This window comes from Ranitomeya variabilis, chromosome 3 (genome assembly GCF_051348905.1).
Source record: "Ranitomeya variabilis isolate aRanVar5 chromosome 3, aRanVar5.hap1, whole genome shotgun sequence".
In the NCBI taxonomy this organism is placed as follows: domain Eukaryota; kingdom Metazoa; phylum Chordata; class Amphibia; order Anura; family Dendrobatidae; genus Ranitomeya; species Ranitomeya variabilis.
Genome location: NC_135234.1, coordinates 760386379 through 760395785, shown reverse-complemented (window position 1 = coordinate 760395785; position 9407 = coordinate 760386379). Strand labels below are relative to the sequence as shown.

At 44.4% G+C, this 9407-nt stretch overlaps 1 protein-coding gene across 1 annotated transcript in view; it reads left to right on the top strand.

Annotated features, from left to right (window-relative positions):
- Nucleotides 1–3590: 3590 nt before the first annotated feature.
- The window catches only part of MYO7A (myosin VIIA), a 285017-nt gene continuing 279200 nt past the window's right edge, over nucleotides 3591–9407 (top strand). Inside the window, exon 1 of the mRNA XM_077298716.1 lies at nucleotides 3591–3715. The gene's annotated coding sequence lies outside the window, so the exon portion shown is untranslated. The remainder of the gene's footprint in view (nucleotides 3716–9407) is intronic.

Sequence of the window (9407 nt, the reverse complement as noted above, 5' to 3'; positions counted from 1 at the left end):
GTCGCTGACGACGAATGCGCCGCTTTCTGGGGGCTCTGGTAGTTGCCTGCAGCGTCTGCTGCGCGTTCTCCCCCTGCTTCCAGCAAGTCTCTCTGCGGCCTGCACACACACGACAACCGCGCTGACGTTCCCTCCCCTCAGAGTCCCCTCGCGCTCCTCTGCCCCTGCTTTCGCGCGCTTTTCCTTTTATCTTCCTCCCTCCCTGCGTCACTCTGCCTCCTGTCACATCTGCCCGGCTTCCCGTACGTCCCACACATTCGTTCCCCGGAACCCCGACTACCTGGCAACAACGGTTCCACCCGTCCGCACGGCTCACCAGGTCCCCGTCCCCTACAAGTCCGTCATTGTTAGTTTTGTTTACTGTAAGTGATATCTGTAACTTGTATGTAACCCCTTCTCATGTACAGCACCATGGAATCAATGGTGCTATATAAATAATAATAATAATCTTGAGGCGCATGCTATGACAATGTCTCCCATCCTGTGCCCTTCCTCCACTAATAATGATCTCATGCTGAGCTCCATAATATAGTACCTTGAGAGCCAACTACCAATTAAGTAAATCAGGTGATGTGCATCTCTGTAATGAGGAGGGGTGTTGTCTAATGACATCAGAACCCTATATAAGGTGTTCTTAATTATTAGGCAACTTCCCTTCCTTTGGCAAAATGGGTCAGAAGAGAGATTTGACGGCTCTGAAAAGTCGAAAATTGTGAGATGTCTTGCAGAGGGATGCAGCAGTCTTGAAATTGTCAAACTTTTGAAGCGTGATCACCGAACAATCAAGCGTTTCATGGCAAATAGCCAACAGGGTTGCAAGAAGCGTGTTGGGCCAAAAAGGCGCAAAATAACTGCACATGAATTGAGGAAAGTCGAGCGTGAAGCTGCCAAGATGCCATTTACCACCAGTTTTGCCATATTTCAGAGCTGCAACGTTACTGGAGTAACAAAAAGCACAAGGTGTGCGATACTCAGAGACATGGCCAAGGTAAGGAAGGCTGAAAAACAACCACCTCTGAACAAGAAACAGAAGATAAAACGTCAAGACTGGGACAAGAAATATCTTAAGACTGACTTTTCAAAGGTTTTATGGACTGATGAAATGAGAGTGACTCTTGATGGGCCAGATGGATGGGCCAGAGGCTGGATCAGTAAAGGGCAGAGAGCTCCACTCCAACTCAGATGCCAGCAAGGTGGAGGTGGGGTACTGGTATGGGCTTGGATCATCAAAGATGAACTTGTGGGACCTTTTCGGGTTGAGGATGGAGTGAAGCTCAACTCCCAGACCTACTGCCAGTTTCCGGAAGACAACTTCTTCAAGCAGTGGTACAGGAAGAAGTCGGTATCGTTCAAGAAAAACATGATTTTCATGCAGGACAATGCTCCATCACATGCCTCCAACTACTCCACAGCGTGGCTGGCCAGTAATGGTCTCAAAGAAGATAAAATAATGACATCGCCCCCTTGTTCACCTGATCTGAACCCCATAGAGAACCTGTGCTCCCTCATAAAATGTGAGCTCTACAGGGAGGGAAAACAGTCCACCTCTCGGAACAGTGTCTGGAGGCTGTGGTGGCTGCTGCACGCAATGTTGGCCGTAAACAGATCAATAAACTGACAGAATCTATGGATGGAGGCTGCCGAGTGTCATCATAAAGAAAGGTGGCTATATTGGTCACTAATTTTGGGGGGTTTTGTTTTTGCATGTCAGAAATGTTTATTTCTAAATTTTGTGCAGTTATATTGGTTTACCTGGTGAAAATAAACAAGTGAGATGGGGATATATTTGGTTTTTATTAAGTTGCCTAATAATTCTGCACAGTAATAGTTACCTGCACTAACAGATATCCTCCTAAGATAGCCAAATCTAAAAAAAACCCTCTCCAACTTCCAAAACTATTAAACTTTGATATTTATGAGTCTTTTGGGTTGATTGAGAACATAGTTGTTGATCAATAATAAAAATAATCCTCTAAAATACAACTTGCCTAATAATTCTGCACAAAGTGTAGTATAGTAATATACAGTATAATGTATTGACCCCTATCTTGGGCTCCTTTCTGGTATACAGTCCCCATCTGGGGCCCCTTCTTTATATAATGTCCCCCATCCTGGGCTCATTCCTAGTATAATGTCCCCCTTCCTGCCATAATGTCCCCCATACTGGGGCCCTTCCTGGTATAATGTCGCCCTTCCTAGTATAATGTCCCTCTTCCTGGTATAATGTTCCCCATCCTGGGACCCTTCCTGGTATTATGTCCCCCTTCCTGGTATAATGTTCCCCATCCTGGGGCTCTTCCTGGTATAATGTCTCCCTTCCTGGTATAATGTCCCCCACCCTGGGGCCCTTCCTAGTATAATGTCTCCCTTCCTGGTATAATGTCCCCCATACTGGGGCTCTTCCTGATATAATGTCCCCCATCCTGGGGCCCTTCCTGGTATAATGTCCCCCTTCCTGGTATAATGTTCCCCATCCTGGGACACTTCCTGGTATAATGTCCCCCCATCCTGGACCTCTTCCATTCTTCTCCAGCACATTGTAAAAATAAACAAATTATTTTCTTGCATTCCCCCGCTCCCATGTGTAGCGTCGTCCCCTATAGCTGGCAGCTGTCTGCAGTACGCCGGCCATCGTGGGCAGGCTGACATCTGCTGCCGGCCTCTGAATAGCCGGGGCCATGTGTTGCTGTGCAGGGAGCTGGCAGATCTCTGCACTGTAACTGATTTCGGCTGAATGTGTGTCACCAGGATCCCCTCCCGCACCGGCCCGGTTGCAATCACACCCTCTGCGACCGCGATCGTTACGCCCCTGGTTCGATCCAATTCTAACATTGTAATTGGACAGGAGAAGCTTTGAAATGTATTTATTATTTCATATGTTGAGAATTTGAAAAAATCATTGACAAATGAATGAGATTTCAGGCTGTTTTTGTAATTAGTGCTGGATCCTATCTGCCTATTTAAATTTATAATTTTTGGTCCGGGAGAGACATGTCTGAAGGAAGCGTCGCCTTGTCGTGGCTGCTGGGCTCATACACATTGTCAAATTTGTGCCCTGTGTTCCTCAATGTTACAATATATTCTATATAGCAATGATGCATTTCATACATTCAGTGTTTGCATACCTTAGCTCACACAGTGTCTGTTGTATTTTTGGGGGTTTGTATGTACCTGTTCACATTTGCTTTATTCTGTTTTGCAGGGTTATGGACATATGTGTATATATATATATATATATATATATATATATATATATATATATATATATATATATATATATATACTGTATATATAGATATCTCAAGTGACAAGATTGGCTCAGCTACATGTGAGCAGGTTACATTGTAGCAGGCAGGGTGCGTTGTGCTGCTGCCTCCATTGTCCTCCCTTCTATCACAGCTTTTGTCCCTCTTCATGCTCCCTGCCATCCCACAATACCAGGCCGCCCATGCCAGGGCACTATCACTTACCACACTCCACCCAGGGCTCTGATGTCAGCTGGAGACCAGACCTCTGCCCTGCAATCTCCTCCTCCCTGTAAGAAGGATCAGTGGACATGAATGGGCAGCCTGTTACAGGCAGGATCACACCAGGCGGCTTCACCTAGGTAGCAGCCTGAGCCTGGTGCAAGGGAACAAGGGGGTTGCAAAAGTCTTGGATCCCCCCTATTTACCCGGGTACCTGGAATTTTTTGAGGGTCCATGGGCGGTATATGGTAAGTACTGACTGCGAATTCCTCTTTTGCTCCTTTTCTACAATTGCGTTCTGCAAGGATTTGCTATAATCTCCTTAAGAATCAGAGCGGCCTCATCAGCACTGACACAAGGAATTCTTTCATTCTCAAGTGTAGAAGCCCCCTTGTCCTAAACCCTTCTGCGTACAATTACCCTATACAATGTCGTTCTGGAGTTCATGAATCAGGAGGCTCAGGATGAGCGGGGCTATGCTTTTCTTTTTCGGGTGACCCTATTGAATTTCTCGGCGATGGATCTTGATGGACGGCTCTTGATATAATGTAACGGAGCGATAGAAGTGGATTATTAGAATGATTTCGGTCGGTGCGATATAGTGATACAATGTAGTGAATTGTTTTACTAAACGTATTTATTATTAATTGCTTTGATGTTTTGTAAACAATCTCCAGTCTGTGATCCGCTCATGGTATTTAAAGGGACCTTCTCCTTTTAATTATTTGATATTCCCACTATGGAGTCAGGAGGTAAGAATCCTGTTCCCTGATTGGTGGGATCATTGGACCCCGTTACTCTCCACAGTCTTGTGATCAGAGGTGTCTAAGCTAAATGTCAAAGGGGCATCGTGCTCATTAAAAGAGGGGGGATCACAGCTCCCGGACCCTCAAAGATGTAAACATGTATCTAAGACCATAGTATGGGTCAGACCACATCTCATGTACTATGCAGCAAAGAAGCCATTTAACCCCCCCTTTTACACCTGGATTATTTCTGCATCCTCTATTGTCTCTATGAGTCTTAGAGGGGGCAAGGGGGGATTACATTTTCCGTATTTTGAAATCACTGTTGGTATGCAACTGAAACAAAACCTCAGCTGTGAGATATGAGCTCTAAGGGTCCCAAAGCAAAATCTATAATGAGCCCCACCGACCACGTGCCACTGGGTCCCTTTGCCTCTGATAATATGGTTCCTGGCAGCAGGAGAGCTGCGTACCCCACTCATAGGTTAAATGCCTTTTAATCCCTGGTAATTGCATCTCTCCAGGGTCATTTAATAACACTGCTGTAACCTGACTGCCCCTCGCCATGCTGTGTTACACAATGCCCTGCTGAACCCACAAAGCGTGACACACGCCACCTCGTAAATCATTCACGGCATTTGTGCGGCGTTTCCGGACAATCTGGGAAGTGTTTGTATTGAATTGTCAATTATTATTGATTCTCTATTTTATCTTCAGAGTTATCCCTTTAAATCCCTTTAAAGCTCTGCCCCTGATAATCATAAATACGGAGATACCAATCTGGCTGCCAATAGCTGCCACTAGGGGGAGCTCACTGCATAAATATTAGCTCCAATATGATGAACGTATGAGTGCTGGGGGTCCGGCTGTGGAGACCCCCCACTGATCGAGGAACCCAAATTCCCCTGTGTTAATGGAGCGATACTGAGCATGTGCAGAGAATGAATGGTGCAGTGTCGCACATGCTTACTACCACTCTATAGCTTCAAATGTTGCAAAACTGTGTTGGAAAAAAAGTGTTAGATTATCAGACTGTCTGGATTATTAGATGCCAGATTAAAGGAGTTTCCTTGCCCTTTCCCTTTAATGACAGTAGTGGTGCAACTAGAGTGAAAAAATTGTAAAGATTGAGTATTAAAAAGTTTAACGTGAGACTGTTGCTGAAGTTTCGGGGGGATATTATTGCCCCCCCTCCCCCCACCCTGCAAAAATAAACCGTCCTCCACTGTGATCCAGTGAAAAGTGATATATAAATGACAAGAGAAAACTTAAAAATGAACAAGCAAAAGAAACACAAACGAAAAAGTAAAAATGAACAATATGTTGGGAGCAGAACGAGGGAAAAGCCATGGAGTGATGGAAATCGCAGGATGGAGACATCACTGATCTGTAAATAATGTAAAAAAAGGAAATAATATTACAAAACATCTTGATTTATTTTGCCAGGAGTCTGAACTGTGTCTAGAAATCCTGGCACCTCCAGCCTCGGGTACGATCAATAAGGTCATTAATGGTCATCTGAGGAAGGTTCTGCCGCTGAAAGCACTTGGGCAAATCATCAAGATCCTCTGCTGGCAGCTCCTGTGTAATCATTGGCCAATGATGTCCTAGGTGTGCTCCATGGGAGACAAGTCCGGAGATGCTGCAGCCATGGGAGACAAGTCTGGAGACGCTGCAGCCATGGGAGACAAGTCTGGAGAGGCTGCAGCCATGGGAGACAAGTTTGGAGAGGCTGCAGCCATTGGAGACAAGTTTGGAGATGCTGCAGCCATGGGAGACAAGTCCGGAGACGCTGCAGCCATGGGAGACAAGTCCGGAGATGCTGCAGCCATGGGAGACAAGTCCGGAGATGCTGCAACCATGGGAGACAAGTCCGGAGACACTGCAGCCATGGGAGACAAGTCTGGAGATGCTGCAGCCATGGGAGACAAGTCCGAGAGATGCTGCAGCCATGGGAGACAAGTCCAGAGACTCTGCAGCCATGGGAGACAAGTATGGAGACTATGCAGCCATGGGAGTAGGTTTAGGCCATGCTCACATGAGCATCATGTGGCAGCAGTGGATCTTGATGATTTACCCAAGTGCAATCAGCAGCAGAACCTTCTTGAAACAACCATTAATGACCTCCGTGATAGCTGCCGAGGCTGTAAGTGCCGGGATTTCTGCACATGTCTCAGATTATTTGCAGATCAGTAACATCTCCATCCTGTGATAAGAGAGCAGCTTCACAGGGAACACCCACTGAGCACTGAACCTGCAACTCCACAAGCAGCAACTGGAAAATATAAGAAGCAACTGAGAAACTAACCAAAAAGCATCAAGAATTCTAAACCTTTTCTGATACTCAGATACGTTTGCTGAGATCATGGTGAAACAGGCTCTTGAATAGGTTGGGTCTTTCCATTTCTCTGCAGTCACAGTCCGCACTTCACTGTCTCTATGTAGCGCAAGCGTAGAAGTTATTTCACGCCTTCACAGTAAAGAAAAGATAAAAATAGAAGTATTTGTAAAAGCAACAATAACTTAAGGTAGAGTGTAGACACGTACGGCCCAGCCGGATATTGCTTTATCACCCTCATACATAACGTATCGTAAACACATACACTGTGCTGCAGGCCACGTTCCTTCTACTTGTCTAAAACACACAAAAAAAGTTTTAAAAAGTACACAAAACCCATTTGTAGTACCATATTTTTCGGACTATACGACGCACTGGACCATAAGATGAACCCAAAGTTTCAAAATGAAAATAGGGGAAAAAAATAATGTGTCAAATGGGGTCCGTCTTACAGTCCGAATTCAGCTTACCGGAGGAGAATTGGCACAGGTGGGGAGTGGTCACAGGGGTTGTTCGGTGGTTCGGGCTGGTGCGGTGGCCTTCGGTTAATCCCATCCCAGACTGGTGCGGCAGTGGTGCTCTGGGGTTCACCAGTATTTTGCGACAGGTTTGGCAGTGATGCGGCGAGGCTCCGCCGGCATTTTGCAACAGGTGCGGAGGTGATGCTCTGTGCTGTGGCGGAGCTCCACCGGCATTTTGTGAAAGCCCGGAGGCCCCCACAGATCGATTGCTGCGATGCGGCGGCCTCCAGGAAAATGGCCACCGGGGGTGGCGCATGCTCAGATACAGATCTCGGCAAAGAGATATCATACCGAGATCTCGTCTCCCAAGATCTCGTTGCCGAGATCTCAATCTGAACATGCGCCACCCCCGGTGGCCATTTTCCTGGAGGCCACCGCATCGCAGCAATGGATCTACGGGGGTCTACGGGCTTTCACAAAATGCCGGCGCAGCTCCGCCACAGCACAGAGCATCACCACCGCACCTGTTGCAAAATGTCGGCAGAGCCACTGCCGCACCAGAGAGCATGACCGCCGCACCAGCCTGGGAAGGGAGGCTGCATCGCCCTGCAGTGTTGGACCGGGACCGCCGCCACAATAGTTTGTAAGTATATTCAGACTATAAGACGCACCCCCATTTTGCCCCAAAAAAATTATGAGGAAGAAAGTGCATCTTATAGTTCGGAAAATACGGTAGTGTCTTATTTATAGTGGATGCAAGAGGGTCTGAACAGATCCAGATTAAAAAAATCTATATATAAAGTGTTAATTTTATACAAAAAAGGTGAAAATAAAATAAAGAAAAAATGAACACGCATTACCCATGCCATAGGGAAAAATTAAAATACTATATTTCAATTTGAATTTACACTTTTACAAATAAAGAACGATAGATTGAAAACATATTTATTATATTTTATCCAAAAAGAAAGTGTGGGTAAATAAGAAATACACATCACACATTGTGCAGAAATGTACTTATTACTGTATTAAAACTAATAACATTACTAAATCATTTATGACTCTTCAGACTATTAAGGGGTTATGGTCTGACCCCGGGACCACCCCTTAACCACAGCCTAGGAAAGACCATTTGAGACATATTTGCTTAAACCCAAACTCTTTTGAGGTCCGTTTCTTGGGACAGTCACATGTAAATAAAAAAAAATGCCATCCATATGAGTAGAGAAAATCTTAAAAGGTACGTTCCAGGCCAAACCAAAATACTATGTTATGGCTAATTCAGTGCTAAATTGTGTTGTCAAGAGGAGTTTAAGATCACCAAATGAGCCACCATCCTACTGTAGTACTGAAGAATTGCTATTTTCAGGATAAGGAACCGCAATGGGGGTAAACATCACCCAACATATGCAAATACTGTTAGGGAAAAGTGAATATATCTATATTACAATTTTGATGCAACAATAACCATTTGACTACACAGTTTCCATCAATATTATTATTTATTCGGAAAGTTGCAGCTCCCATAATGATACCTATATGTCCAAGTACGACTACAATATCTGGTAGAGATCTTTAATTTCTTTAATTTGGCATAGATGGATGGCATTGTAAAGCACCCTCTTTCACTGATATCCACACTCTGTTTTTTTACAATTAATGGTGGTACATTATAATGTTTATAGCATTGTAGTTTCCTAATTGTTACCTGGGGTAACTATATGTAAAAAAAAACTTTTACTTTGTTGTTTTCAGGTTTAATTTCAGTACTATTTAGAAAATCCTTTTGGGGCATTTCATTTAAATTAATTACTCCTTCTCTTCTGCACATCGTGAGTGTATCCCTGTAGCAATATGTTGGGTGTGAATTTGCCGTTTAAGAGTGAAGCTTCCAGTAGTTATTTATATGACTACCATTGCAGTAAACCTCTGTCCTTGATCTTTTTGTTGCCCTGTAAATGTTTGGGATTTTTTCTTTTTCAAAATAAATTGATAACTTACAATACTGAGCATATATTCAGGCCACAGAGCAAATATATTTATATATACACGGTATATATCTACACACTCATGTAGCCAAACACTCATGTAACTAACGGGGAGGAGCCAAACACCCAGGTATACAAGGTTTTATGCAAGTTACAGAACAATTCTACTAGTCTTGAAACTTATCAAAACAAGCTCTGTGCACAGAACAAGCAAGAAAAGCTGATTTTTAGGTACGAAGCCTGGAGAATAGCGAGTGCAGCTCTGGAGTATAATAAAGGATGTAACTCAGGATCAGTAATGTAATGTATGTACACAGTGACTGCACCAGCAGAATAGTGAGTGCAGCTCTGGGGTATAATACAGGATGTAACTCAGGATCAGTAATGTAATGTATGTACACGGTGAC